The 13,793-nt window shown below is 29.3% G+C and overlaps 1 long non-coding RNA gene across 1 annotated transcript; it reads left to right on the forward strand.

Moving 5' to 3' along the window:
• Positions 1-2,068: 2,068 nt before the first annotated feature.
• LOC127277416 (uncharacterized) lies at positions 2,069-2,644 on the forward strand. Its single transcript, XR_007842367.1, has 2 exons — positions 2,069-2,247; positions 2,325-2,644. It is a non-coding gene; the product is annotated as an uncharacterized LOC127277416 (long non-coding RNA).
• Positions 2,645-13,793: the final 11,149 nt, after the last annotated feature.

A 13,793-nucleotide genomic window follows, 5' to 3' on the forward strand; every position in this document is an offset into this window, starting at 1 on the left:
CGTTTCGGAAATTGCAGTTATTTGACTGCCAGTGTCAATTAATGCATTAATTGGCACTGAAAAGAAATCCACAATAAGTCGCGGGCAAAGAGGAATATTCGATTTTATTTCTTTATTATCCGCTTGAGGATTTTTAATCACATCATTCGTTAAATTACTAAATTCATCATAAAGGTTCTGGCGCGAGGTCCCAACAGATGACATCGCGCCTTCTACCAGTTTAAATGACCGGCGCATGTCTGTAAATCTGAAGGGGTACAGAAATTAGGAGGAGGGATACTCATATCGGGAAGGGAATAACTGTGTGATGGGGGCCCCGCCCCGATCGCCGTCGTCCGAAAGACATCCCCACTTACTCCCACCTGCGAACTCAAAAGATTTACTGACTGAACCCGCTTTGGTTGATTTTCCCCTACCGTCCTCGTATCCTTAGTCATTTGATTCGAACGATTTTGAAACTTATCCTTAGATGGATCCAAATTATTCTGATTAGAGGCACTATAATTATTTGGTTGGGTTTTCTTTTGCGAATTATTCGTATCATCGAAGGTCAAATCAAGCTGAGCCAAACCCTGACAAATTCTATCGAAATTAGAAAAATCTACTGTGGCAAAAGCATCGCGCACTCGCATTGGCATTTGCTGTATGATAGTATAGTACATTTCGTATGGCTCGATTTTTGGTAAGAAATATTGAGCCTCTTGTACTTGTTTCAGAAAATAAGCTTGTAAGCTTTCTTTATTACCTTCAAAACGTCTAGCTAGCCAACTCGATTTGAGCCTAACCCGAATTGGAATAGAGTAAAACTCTTCGAGGAATTTAATTTTAAAAATATCGTAAGTTGTTATTTCGACTTTTCTCGTTTCAAACCATGCTAACGGTCTTCCCTCGAAAATTCCATCCAAGATATTCAATTTAGTCTCCTCACGAATATTTTTTAGTGTCATATATTTATCTAATTTTTCTAAAAATTTATTCGGATTCATACTCTCGTCAAATTTGGGAGCTTTTGCCTCTAAATGCACTGAACGAAGTCCGTCAACTAAAGCATTAACTACCTCATTATTATTATTATTATGATTAAGTCTAGCGACCTGATCTCTTAACTGAAGCAACTGAACATTCTGTGTATTGTTAAGTTGTCTAAGACGTACAATTTCTGCCTGTAATTCCTCCGGGGTCATGGCATTCATTTCATTTTCGCTATCACCTTCCATATCGTTAAATAAATCTTTCAAATTTCTTCGCGAATTATAATTTCTACGATTATTTCTAAAATTCTCTAAACCCGGTAAAAGAACACCACTTTTCGATCACAACAAAATTTTCATGCAAACACGAATTCAAATCATAAAATTGTTGGGTCTACGATTCATGCCCTTACGTTGAGCGCCATTTGTAACAATTTAATTATATCAAAATGTGAAAAAATAAGATTTTACATAAAATGAATGAATTTTCAGAATAAATGATCAATAAGACAATTGGGATCTGAAATACTGCGATACGCCATCTGGTGAGAGCCTTGTTGTGGTGGCCATGTTTTCATTCCGCGTTTCTCTAACATATACAAAAGAAAGAGATAAAAAACCAAGATGGTTGTCACAAGAAGGCTAAGGGGTGGGTCAGTTTCGCGTGATTTCTGATCCCAATTTGAAATAGGCAATGTAAATAAAAAATAATCACTAAATTCAATTAGATCGTATAATTGTTGCGCTTTCAGTTTTCGGATTATAATAAATAATTCGACCTTGTCAATTATAATTCTCAAGAGACGTCTCTATCGCGCAATATAATTTTAAATTAGTATAAATTAATATAAAAATAATTTCAGTCAAACATATAGATTTTTACAAATAAAAATTAAGAGATTAGTTGATAATATAAAAGATTTGAATATACATTCAGACAAATACACATTCATAAGACAAAATAAATCAAGAAAATACAAAAACTTAGCTTCCGTTGCTTTCGTTGAAATAGTGAAGTGGAGATTGCAAAATGCAGTTTGATTGACTCGTACAAATTAAATTTGAATGGTTGCCTGGATTCAGGGATATCATTTGAATGATGCGTGGAGAATTGTCACGAGTATGATTGTAATTATTGTGCGTATGCGTCGATTCAAGTGGGGATTTCTTGAATTTTCTTGAGTGATATGGCCTCGTGAATTAGAGAAATCCCTCACTTCCGTTTGCTGTTCGTATTCATCGCCATATTGTAAGCGTGCTGCCAGCGACCTTATAGGTATTCATTTGAACATTTTCCAAGTGATAAATAAATTAAATTTATTGTTATTTAAAATGTAAAAATATACTTTATAGTATGGTGCTTCTGCATAATGGGATGAGTGTGGATTAAGTGGATTAATACAGCGACCGTCACCACGTGGCTTTTGTAACGACGACTGGAACTATCTTTTGTCTTCGATCGTTCCTATTCAAAACTATGCCAAGCCGAATAATATATTGAAGTTAAAAATAATTGGGCTCTTCACGTCGTGGTTTGTACGAGTCAATCAAACTGCATTTTGCAATCTCCACTTCACTATTTCAACGAAAGCAACGGAAGCTAAGTTTTTGTATTTTCTTGATTTATTTTGTCTTATGAATGTGTATTTGTCTGAATGTATATTCAAATCTTTTATATTATCAACTAATCTCTTAATTTTTATTTGTAAAAATCTATATGTTTGACTGAAATTATTTTTATATTAATTTATACTAATTTAAAATTATATTGCGCGATAGAGACGTCTCTTGAGAATTATAATTGACAAGGTCGAATTATTTATTATAATCCGAAAACTGAAAGCGCAACAATTATACGATCTAATTGAATTTAGTGATTATTTTTTATTTACATTGCCTATTTCAAATTGGGATCAGAAATCACGCGAAACTGACCCACCCCTTAGCCTTCTTGTGACAACCATCTTGGTTTTTTATCTCTTTCTTTTGTATATGTTAGAGAAACGCGGAATGAAAACATGGCCACCACAACAAGGCTCTCACCAGATGGCGTATCGCAGTATTTCAGATCCCAATTGTCTTATTGATCATTTATTCTGAAAATTCATTCATTTTATGTAAAATCTTATTTTTTCACATTTTGATATAATTAAATTGTTACAAATGGCGCTCAACGTAAGGGCATGAATCGTAGACCCAACAATTTTATGATTTGAATTCGTGTTTGCATGAAAATTTTGTTGTGATCGAAAAGTGGTGTTCTTTTACCGGGTTTAGAGAATTTTAGAAATAATCGTAGAAATTATAATTCGCGAAGAAATTTGAAAGATTTATTTAACGATATGGAAGGTGATAGCGAAAATGAAATGAATGCCATGACCCCGGAGGAATTACAGGCAGAAATTGTACGTCTTAGACAACTTAACAATACACAGAATGTTCAGTTGCTTCAGTTAAGAGATCAGGTCGCTAGACTTAATCATAATAATAATAATAATGAGGTAGTTAATGCTTTAGTTGACGGACTTCGTTCAGTGCATTTAGAGGCAAAAGCTCCCAAATTTGACGAGAGTATGAATCCGAATAAATTTTTAGAAAAATTAGATAAATATATGACACTAAAAAATATTCGTGAGGAGACTAAATTGAATATCTTGGATGGAATTTTCGAGGGAAGACCGTTAGCATGGTTTGAAACGAGAAAAGTCGAAATAACAACTTACGATATTTTTAAAATTAAATTCCTCGAAGAGTTTTACTCTATTCCAATTCGGGTTAGGCTCAAATCGAGTTGGCTAGCTAGACGTTTTGAAGGTAATAAAGAAAGCTTACAAGCTTATTTTCTGAAACAAGTACAAGAGGCTCAATATTTCTTACCAAAAATCGAGCCATACGAAATGTACTATACTATCATACAGCAAATGCCAATGCGAGTGCGCGATGCTTTTGCCACAGTAGATTTTTCTAATTTCGATAGAATTTGTCAGGGTTTGGCTCAGCTTGATTTGACCTTCGATGATACGAATAATTCGCAAAAGAAAACCCAACCAAATAATTATAGTGCCTCTAATCAGAATAATTTGGATCCATCTAAGGATAAGTTTCAAAATCGTTCGAATCAAATGACTAAGGATACGAGGACGGTAGGGGAAAATCAACCAAAGCGGGTTCAGTCAGTAAATCTTTTGAGTTCGCAGGTGGGAGTAAGTGGGGATGTCTTTCGGACGACGGCGATCGGGGCGGGGCCCCCATCACACAGTTATTCCCTTCCCGATATGAGTATCCCTCCTCCTAATTTCTGTACCCCTTCAGATTTACAGACATGCGCCGGTCATTTAAACTGGTAGAAGGCGCGATGTCATCTGTTGGGACCTCGCGCCAGAACCTTTATGATGAATTTAGTAATTTAACGAATGATGTGATTAAAAATCCTCAAGCGGATAATAAAGAAATAAAATCGAATATTCCTCTTTGCCCGCGACTTATTGTGGATTTCTTTTCAGTGCCAATTAATGCATTAATTGACACTGGCAGTCAAATAACTGCAATTTCCGAAACGTGTTATGAATATTTAGTTAAACACGGAAAAGTTGATGAGTTACCGGTTACTAGTATATCACTGTTTACTGCTATAGGAAAGAATGCTACGCGTATTAAGAAACAGATTAGATATGACATGCATATTGGTCTCGGAATTTTTCCATCATGTTTTTTAATTGTTCCTAAATTATCAAACCCAATAATATTAGGTAATGATTGGCTACAGAGAAATAAAGCTATTATTAATTATCGAGATTCAACATTTACGGTTAATGATAGTCGAATTGATGATTCTTTGATTTCTTTTGATCGTGCTTTGTCACAACAGAAAATTATTTCAAAAAGTGATAAAGATTACAGTTATATTCAAGGGATTAAAAAACAAAAATGTTTTAATATAATTGATCGAATAAGTGAGAACCAGGGGGACCGTATTGCCTGTTCTAATACGATTCACGTTGTTCAATCCCTGTCGGATAATAATCATAATAGTGTTGATTATTATACTCAACCGAATAATAATGGGGAAAATTCTGTGATCGAAAATTCGAGAAATGATAACGAAAATTTGTGTAGTAATATGATCATTAATGAATTTAATTGTTATGAAGAAATCTCTGGTAATATTATTTATGAAAAAGATTTTGAGAAAACGGAACTTGACGAAGTGGGTTTTATCTATGAATTAAATGCTGTGAGTGATTCTCCGAGTGAAACTAAATTTGGTTCGAGTGCGTTTATGGAAGGAGTGAGAAAGATTGCATTCGAATTAACAGAGTTGAATGAAGTGGAAAGGGAATATTTCATTAATCAAATGTCTGCATTTGAGAATTTATTCACTCCAAAGTTGACTAGTGCGGATGTTCCCGAATATAAGTTTCGAGTTAAAAATCATAAAACAATTATCAGAAAATCATATCCTGTTCCATTTGAACATAGGGGAAAGGTTAGAATAGCTTTAGATAATATGGAGGAAGCAAATGTGATAGAAAGATGCGATGCTTCATATTGAAATCCATTGAGAATAGTGATTAAGGCTGATGATTCAGTAAGAGTGTGTCTTGATGCACGCTTTATAAACGAAATCATTGAATCCGATCATGAAGCACCGCCTTTAATTTGTGAATTAATTCAGAAAACAAATTTTTCGTTTTCTTTTTGAAGTTATTTACAGTTTTCCTTCAAAATTTGAAATCACATGCCTTACATACATGTCTATTCAAAAAAAATGCCAAATTTTTTTTTGCGCGATTTTTTGCAATTTTTTGCAATTTTTTATTTTTTTACGATAATAAAACATAAAATACGTCACTATTTTAAATCTCAGCTAAAAAAAAATTTTTTTCACAAAGTTATGGCGATATTCAATTTCCCTCATATCCTTCTTATTATATTAAGTTCTAAAACGACCGACACCGACCGACACCAAAAACAAATTTTTCGTTTTCTTTTTGAAGTTATTTACAGTTTTCCTTCAAAATTTGAAATCACATGCCTTACATACATGTCTATTCAAAAAAAAATGCCAAATTTTCTTTTGCGCGATTTTTTGCAAAAAAAATTTTTTGCAATTTTTTGCAATTTTTTATTTTTTTACGATAATAAAACATAAAATACGTCACTATTTTAAATCTCAGCTAAAAAAAAATTTTTTTCACAAAGTTATGGCGATATTCAATTTCCCTCATATCCTTCTTATTATATTAAGTTCTAAAACGACCGACACCGACCGACACCAAAAACAAATTTTTCGTTTTCTTTTTGAAGTTATTTACAGTTTTCCTTCAAAATTTGAAATCACATGCCTTACATACATGTCTATTCAAAAAAAAATGCCAAATTTTTTTTTGCGCGATTTTTTGCAAAAAAAATTTTTTGCAATTTTTTATTTTTTTACGATAATAAAACATAAAATACGTCACTATTTTAAATCTCAGCTAAAAAAAATTTTTTTTCACAAAGTTATAGCGATATTCAATTTCCCTCATATCCTTATCCTTCTTATTATATTAAGTTCTAAAACGACCGACACCGACCGACACCAAAAACAAATTTTTCGTTTTCTTTTTGAAGTTATTTACAGTTTTCCTTCAAAATTTGAAATCACATGCCTTACATACATGTCTATTCAAAAAAAAATGCCAATTTTTTTTTTGCGCTATTTTTTGCAAAAAAAATTTTTTGCAATTTTTTGCAATTTTTTATTTTTTTACGATAATAAAACATAAAATACGTCACTATTTTAAATCTCAGCTAAAAAAAAATTTTTTTCACAAAGTTATGGCGATATTCAATTTCCCTCATATCCTTCTTATTATATTAAGTTCTAAAACGACCGACACCGACCGACACCAAAGACAAATTTTTCGTTTTCTTTTTGAAGTTATTTACAGTTTTCCTTCAAAATTTGAAATCACATGCCTTACATACATGTCTATTCAAAAAAAATGCCAAATTTTTTTTTGCGCGATTTTTTGCAAAAAATTTTTTGCAATTTTTTATTTTTTTACGATAATAAAACATAAAATACGTCACTATTTTAAATCTCAGCTAAAAAAAATTTTTTCACAAAGTTATGGCGATATTCAATTTCCCTCATATCTTCTTATTATATTAAGTTCTAAAACGACCGACACCGACCGACACCAAAAACAAATTTTTCGTTTTCTTTTTGAAGTTATTTACAGTTTTCCTTCAAAATTTGAAATCACATGCCTTACATACATGTCTATTCAAAAAAAATGCCAAATTTTTTTTTGCGCGATTTTTTGCAATTTTTTGCAATTTTTTTTTTTTACGATAATAAAACATAAAATACGTCACTATTTTAAATCTCAGCTAAAAAAAAATTTTTTTCACAAAGTTATGGCGATATTCAATTTCCCTCATATCTCTTCTTATTATATTAAGTTCTAAAACGACCGACACCGACCGACACCAAAAACAAATTTTTCGTTTTCTTTTTGAAGTTATTTACAGTTTTCCTTCAAAATTTGAAATCACATGCCTTACATACATGTCTATTCAAAAAAAATGCCAATTTTTTTTGCGCGATTTTTTGCAATTTTTTGCAATTTTTTATTTTTTTACGATAATAAAACATAAAATACGTCACTATTTTAAATCTCAGCTAAAAAAAAATTTTTTTCACAAAGTTATGGCGATATTCAATTTCCCTCATATCCTTCTTATTATATTAAGTTCTAAAACGACCGACACCGACCGACACCAAAAACAAATTTTTCGTTTTCTTTTTGAAGTTATTTACAGTTTTCCTTCAAAATTTGAAATCACATGCCTTACATACATGTCTATTCAAAAAAAAAATGCCAAATTTTTTTTTGCGCGATTTTTTGCAATTTTTTGCAATTTTTTATTTTTTTACGATAATAAAACATAAAATACGTCACTATTTTAAATCTCAGCTAAAATCCTTCTTATTATATTAAGTTCTAAAACGACCGACACCGACCGACACCAAAGACAAATTTTTCGTTTTCTTTTTGAAGTTATTTACAGTTTTCCTTCAAAATTTGAAATCACATGCCTTACATACATGTCTATTCAAAAAAAATGCCAAATTTTTTTTTGCGCGATTTTTTGCAATTTTTTGCAATTTTTTATTTTTTTACGATAATAAAACATAAAATACGTCACTATTTTAAATCTCAGCTAAAAAAAAATTTTTTTCACAAAGTTATAGCGATATTCAATTTCCCTCATATCCTTATCCTTCTTATTATATTAAGTTCTAAAACGACCGACACCGACCGACACCAAAAACAAATTTTTCGTTTTCTTTTTGAAGTTATTTACAGTTTTCCTTCAAAATTTGAAATCACATGCCTTACATATATGTCTATTCAAAAAAAATGCCAAATTTATTTTTGCGCGATTTTTTGCAATTTTTTGCAATTTTTTATTTTTTTACGATAATAAAACATAAAATACGTCACTATTTTAAATCTCAGCTAAAAAAAAATTTTTTTCACAAAGTTATGGCGATATTCAATTTCCCTCATATCCTTCTTATTATATTAAGTTCTAAAACGACCGACACCGACCGACACCAAAAACAAATTTTTCGTTTTCTTTTTGAAGTTATTTACAGTTTTCCTTCAAAATTTGAAATCACATGCCTTACATACATGTCTATTCAAAAAAAAATGCCAAATTTTTTTTTGCGCGATTTTTTGCAAAAAAAATTTTTTGCAATTTTTTGCAATTTTTTATTTTTTTACGAAAATAAAACATAAAATACGTCACTATTTTAAATCTCAGCTAAAAAAAAATTTTTTCACAAAGTTATGGCGATATTCAATTTCCCTCATATCCTTCTTATTATATTAAGTTCTAAAACGACCGACACCGACCGACACCAAAAACAAATTTTTCGTTTTCTTTTTGAAGTTATTTACAGTTTTCCTTCAAAATTTGAAATCACATGCCTTACATACATGTCTATTCAAAAAAAATGCCAAATTTTTTTTTGCGCGATTTTTTGCAATTTTTTGCAATTTTTTATTTTTTTACGATAATAAAACATAAAATACGTCACTATTTTAAATCTCAGCTAAAAAAAAATTTTTTTCACAAAGTTATGGCGATATTCAATTTCCCTCATATCCTTCTTATTATATTAAGTTCTAAAACGACCGACACCGATCGACACCAAAAACAAATTTTTCGTTTTCTTTTTGAAGTTATTTACAGTTTTCCTTCAAAATTTGAAATCACATACCTTACATACATGTCTATTCAAAAAAAAATGCCAAATTTTTTTTTGCGCGATTTTTTGCAAAAAAAATTTTTTTGCAATTTTTTGCAATTTTTTATTTTTTTACGATAATAAAACATAAAATACGTCACTATTTTAAATCTCAGATAAAAAAAAATTTTTTTCACAAAGTTATGGCGATATTCAATTTCCCTCATATCCTTCTTATTATATTAAGTTCTAAAACGACCGACACCGACCGACACCAAAAACAAATTTTTCGTTTTCTTTTTGAAGTTATTTACAGTTTTCCTTCAAAATTTGAAATCACATGCCTTACATACATGTCTATTCAAAAAAAAATGCCAAATTTTTTTTTGCGCGATTTTTTGCAAAAAAAATTTTTTGCATTTTTTTATTTTTTTACGATAATAAAACATAAAATACGTCACTATTTTAAATCTCAGCTAAAAAAAAATTTTTTTCACAAAGTTATGGCGATATTCAATTTCCCTCATATCCTTCTTATTATATTAAGTTCTAAAACGACCGACACCGACCGACACCAAAAACAAATTTTTCGTATTCTTTTTGAAGTTATTTACAGTTTTCCTTCAAAATTTGAAATCACATGCCTTACATACATGTCTATTCAAAAAAAAATGCCAAATTTTTTTTTGCGCGATTTTTTGCAATTTTTTGCAATTTTTTATTTTTTTACGATAATAAAACATAAAATACGTCACTATTTTAAATCTCAGCTAAAAAAAAATTTTTTTCACAAAGTTATGGCGATATTCAATTTCCCTCATATCCTTCTTATTATATTAAGTTCTAAAACGACCGACACCGACCGACACCAAAAACAAATTTTTCGTTTTCTTTTTGAAGTTATTTACAGTTTTCCTTCAAAATTTGAAATCACATGCCTTACATACATGTCTATTCAAAAAAAAATGCCAAATTTTTTTTTGCGCGATTTTTTGCAAAAAAAATTTTTTGCATTTTTTTATTTTTTTACGATAATAAAACATAAAATACGTCACTATTTTAAATCTCAGCTAAAAAAAAATTTTTTTCACAAAGTTATGGCGATATTCAATTTCCCTCATATCATTCTTATTATATTAAGTTCTAAAACGACCGACACCGACCGACACCAAAAACAAATTTTTCGTTTTCTTTTTGAAGTTATTTACAGTTTTCCTTCAAAATTTGAAATCACATGCCTTACATACATGTCTATTCAAAAAAAATGCCAAATTTTTTTTTGCGCGATTTTTTGCAATTTTTTGCAATTTTTTATTTTTTTACGATAATAAAACATAAAATACGTCACTATTTTAAATCTCAGCTAAAAAAAAATTTTTTTCACAAAGTTATAGCGATATTCAATTTCCCTCATATCCTTATCCTTCTTATTATATTAAGTTCTAAAACGACCGACACCGACCGACACCAAAAACAAATTTTTCGTTTTCTTTTTGAAGTTATTTACAGTTTTCCTTCAAAATTTGAAATCACATGCCTTACATATATGTCTATTCAAAAAAAATGCCAAATTTATTTTTGCGCGATTTTTTGCAATTTTTTGCAATTTTTTATTTTTTTACGATAATAAAACATAAAATACGTCACTATTTTAAATCTCAGCTAAAAAAAAATTTTTTTCACAAAGTTATGGCGATATTCAATTTCCCTCATATCCTTCTTATTATATTAAGTTCTAAAACGACCGACACCGACCGACACCAAAAACAAATTTTTCGTTTTCTTTTTGAAGTTATTTACAGTTTTCCTTCAAAATTTGAAATCACATGCCTTACATACATGTCTATTCAAAAAAAAATGCCAAATTTTTTTTTGCGCGATTTTTTGCAAAAAAAATTTTTTGCAATTTTTTGCAATTTTTTATTTTTTTACGAAAATAAAACATAAAATACGTCACTATTTTAAATCTCAGCTAAAAAAAAATTTTTTCACAAAGTTATGGCGATATTCAATTTCCCTCATATCCTTCTTATTATATTAAGTTCTAAAACGACCGACACCGACCGACACCAAAAACAAATTTTTCGTTTTCTTTTTGAAGTTATTTACAGTTTTCCTTCAAAATTTGAAATCACATGCCATACATACATGTCTATTCAAAAAAAATGCCAAATTTTTTTTTGCGCGATTTTTTGCAATTTTTTGCAATTTTTTATTTTTTTACGATAATAAAACATAAAATACGTCACTATTTTAAATCTCAGCTAAAAAAAAATTTTTTTCACAAAGTTATGGCGATATTCAATTTCCCTCATATCCTTCTTATTATATTAAGTTCTAAAACGACCGACACCGACCGACACCAAAAACAAATTTTTCGTTTTCTTTTTGAAGTTATTTACAGTTTTCCTTCAAAATTTGAAATCACATACCTTACATACATGTCTATTCAAAAAAAAATGCCAAATTTTTTTTTGCGCGATTTTTTGCAAAAAAAATTTTTTGCAATTTTTTGCAATTTTTTATTTTTTTACGATAATAAAACATAAAATACGTCACTATTTTAAATCTCAGATAAAAAAAAATTTTTTTCACAAAGTTATAGCGATATTCAATTTCCCTCATATCCTTATCCTTCTTATTATATTAAGTTCTAAAACGACCGACACCGACCGACACCAAAAACAAATTTTTCGTTTTCTTTTTGAAGTTATTTACAGTTTTCCTTCAAAATTTGAAATCACATGCCTTACATATATGTCTATTCAAAAAAAATGCCAAATTTATTTTTGCGCGATTTTTTGCAATTTTTTGCAATTTTTTATTTTTTTACGATAATAAAACATAAAATACGTCACTATTTTAAATCTCAGCTAAAAAAAAATTTTTTTCACAAAGTTATGGCGATATTCAATTTCCCTCATATCCTTCTTATTATATTAAGTTCTAAAACGACCGACACCGACCGACACCAAAAACAAATTTTTCGTTTTCTTTTTGAAGTTATTTACAGTTTTCCTTCAAAATTTGAAATCACATGCCTTACATACATGTCTATTCAAAAAAAAATGCCAAATTTTTTTTTGCGCGATTTTTTGCAAAAAAAATTTTTTGCAATTTTTTGCAATTTTTTATTTTTTTACGAAAATAAAACATAAAATACGTCACTATTTTAAATCTCAGCTAAAAAAAAATTTTTTCACAAAGTTATGGCGATATTCAATTTCCCTCATATCCTTCTTATTATATTAAGTTCTAAAACGACCGACACCGACCGACACCAAAAACAAATTTTTCGTTTTCTTTTTGAAGTTATTTACAGTTTTCCTTCAAAATTTGAAATCACATGCCATACATACATGTCTATTCAAAAAAAATGCCAAATTTTTTTTTGCGCGATTTTTTGCAATTTTTTGCAATTTTTTATTTTTTTACGATAATAAAACATAAAATACGTCACTATTTTAAATCTCAGCTAAAAAAAAATTTTTTTCACAAAGTTATGGCGATATTCAATTTCCCTCATATCCTTCTTATTATATTAAGTTCTAAAACGACCGACACCGACCGACACCAAAAACAAATTTTTCGTTTTCTTTTTGAAGTTATTTACAGTTTTCCTTCAAAATTTGAAATCACATACCTTACATACATGTCTATTCAAAAAAAAATGCCAAATTTTTTTTTGCGCGATTTTTTGCAAAAAAAATTTTTTGCAATTTTTTGCAATTTTTTATTTTTTTACGATAATAAAACATAAAATACGTCACTATTTTAAATCTCAGATAAAAAAAAATTTTTTTCACAAAGTTATGGCGATATTCAATTTCCCTCATATCCTTCTTATTATATTAAGTTCTAAAACGACCGACACCGACCGACACCAAAAACAAATTTTTCGTTTTCTTTTTGAAGTTATTTACAGTTTTCCTTCAAAATTTGAAATCACATGCCTTACATACATGTCTATTCAAAAAAAAATGCCAAATTTTTTTTTGCGCGATTTTTTGCAAAAAAAATTTTTTGCATTTTTTTATTTTTTTACGATAATAAAACATAAAATACGTCACTATTTTAAATCTCAGCTAAAAAAAAATTTTTTTCACAAAGTTATGGCGATATTCAATTTCCCTCATATCCTTCTTATTATATTAAGTTCTAAAACGACCGACACCGACCGACACCAAAAACAAATTTTTCGTTTTCTTTTTGAAGTTATTTACAGTTTTCCTTCAAAATTTGAAATCACATGCCTTACATACATGTCTATTCAAAAAAAAATGCCAAATTTTTTTTTGCGCGATTTTTTGCAATTTTTTGCAATTTTTTATTTTTTTACGATAATAAAACATAAAATACGTCACTATTTTAAATCTCAGCTAAAAAAAAATTTTTTTCACAAAGTTATGGCGATATTCAATTTCCCTCATATCCTTTCTTATTATATTAAGTTCTAAAACGACCGACACCGACCGACACCAAAAACAAATTTTTCGTTTTCTTTTTGAAGTTATTTACAGTTTTCCTTCAAAATTTGAAATCACATGCCTTACATACATGTCTATTCAAAAAAA

The sequence above is a fragment of the Leptopilina boulardi genome, unplaced genomic scaffold, assembly GCF_019393585.1.
Source record: "Leptopilina boulardi isolate dan_hultmark-lab unplaced genomic scaffold, ZJU_Lbou_2.1 LbouV2_166, whole genome shotgun sequence".
Taxonomy (NCBI): Eukaryota; Metazoa; Arthropoda; class Insecta; order Hymenoptera; family Figitidae; genus Leptopilina; species Leptopilina boulardi.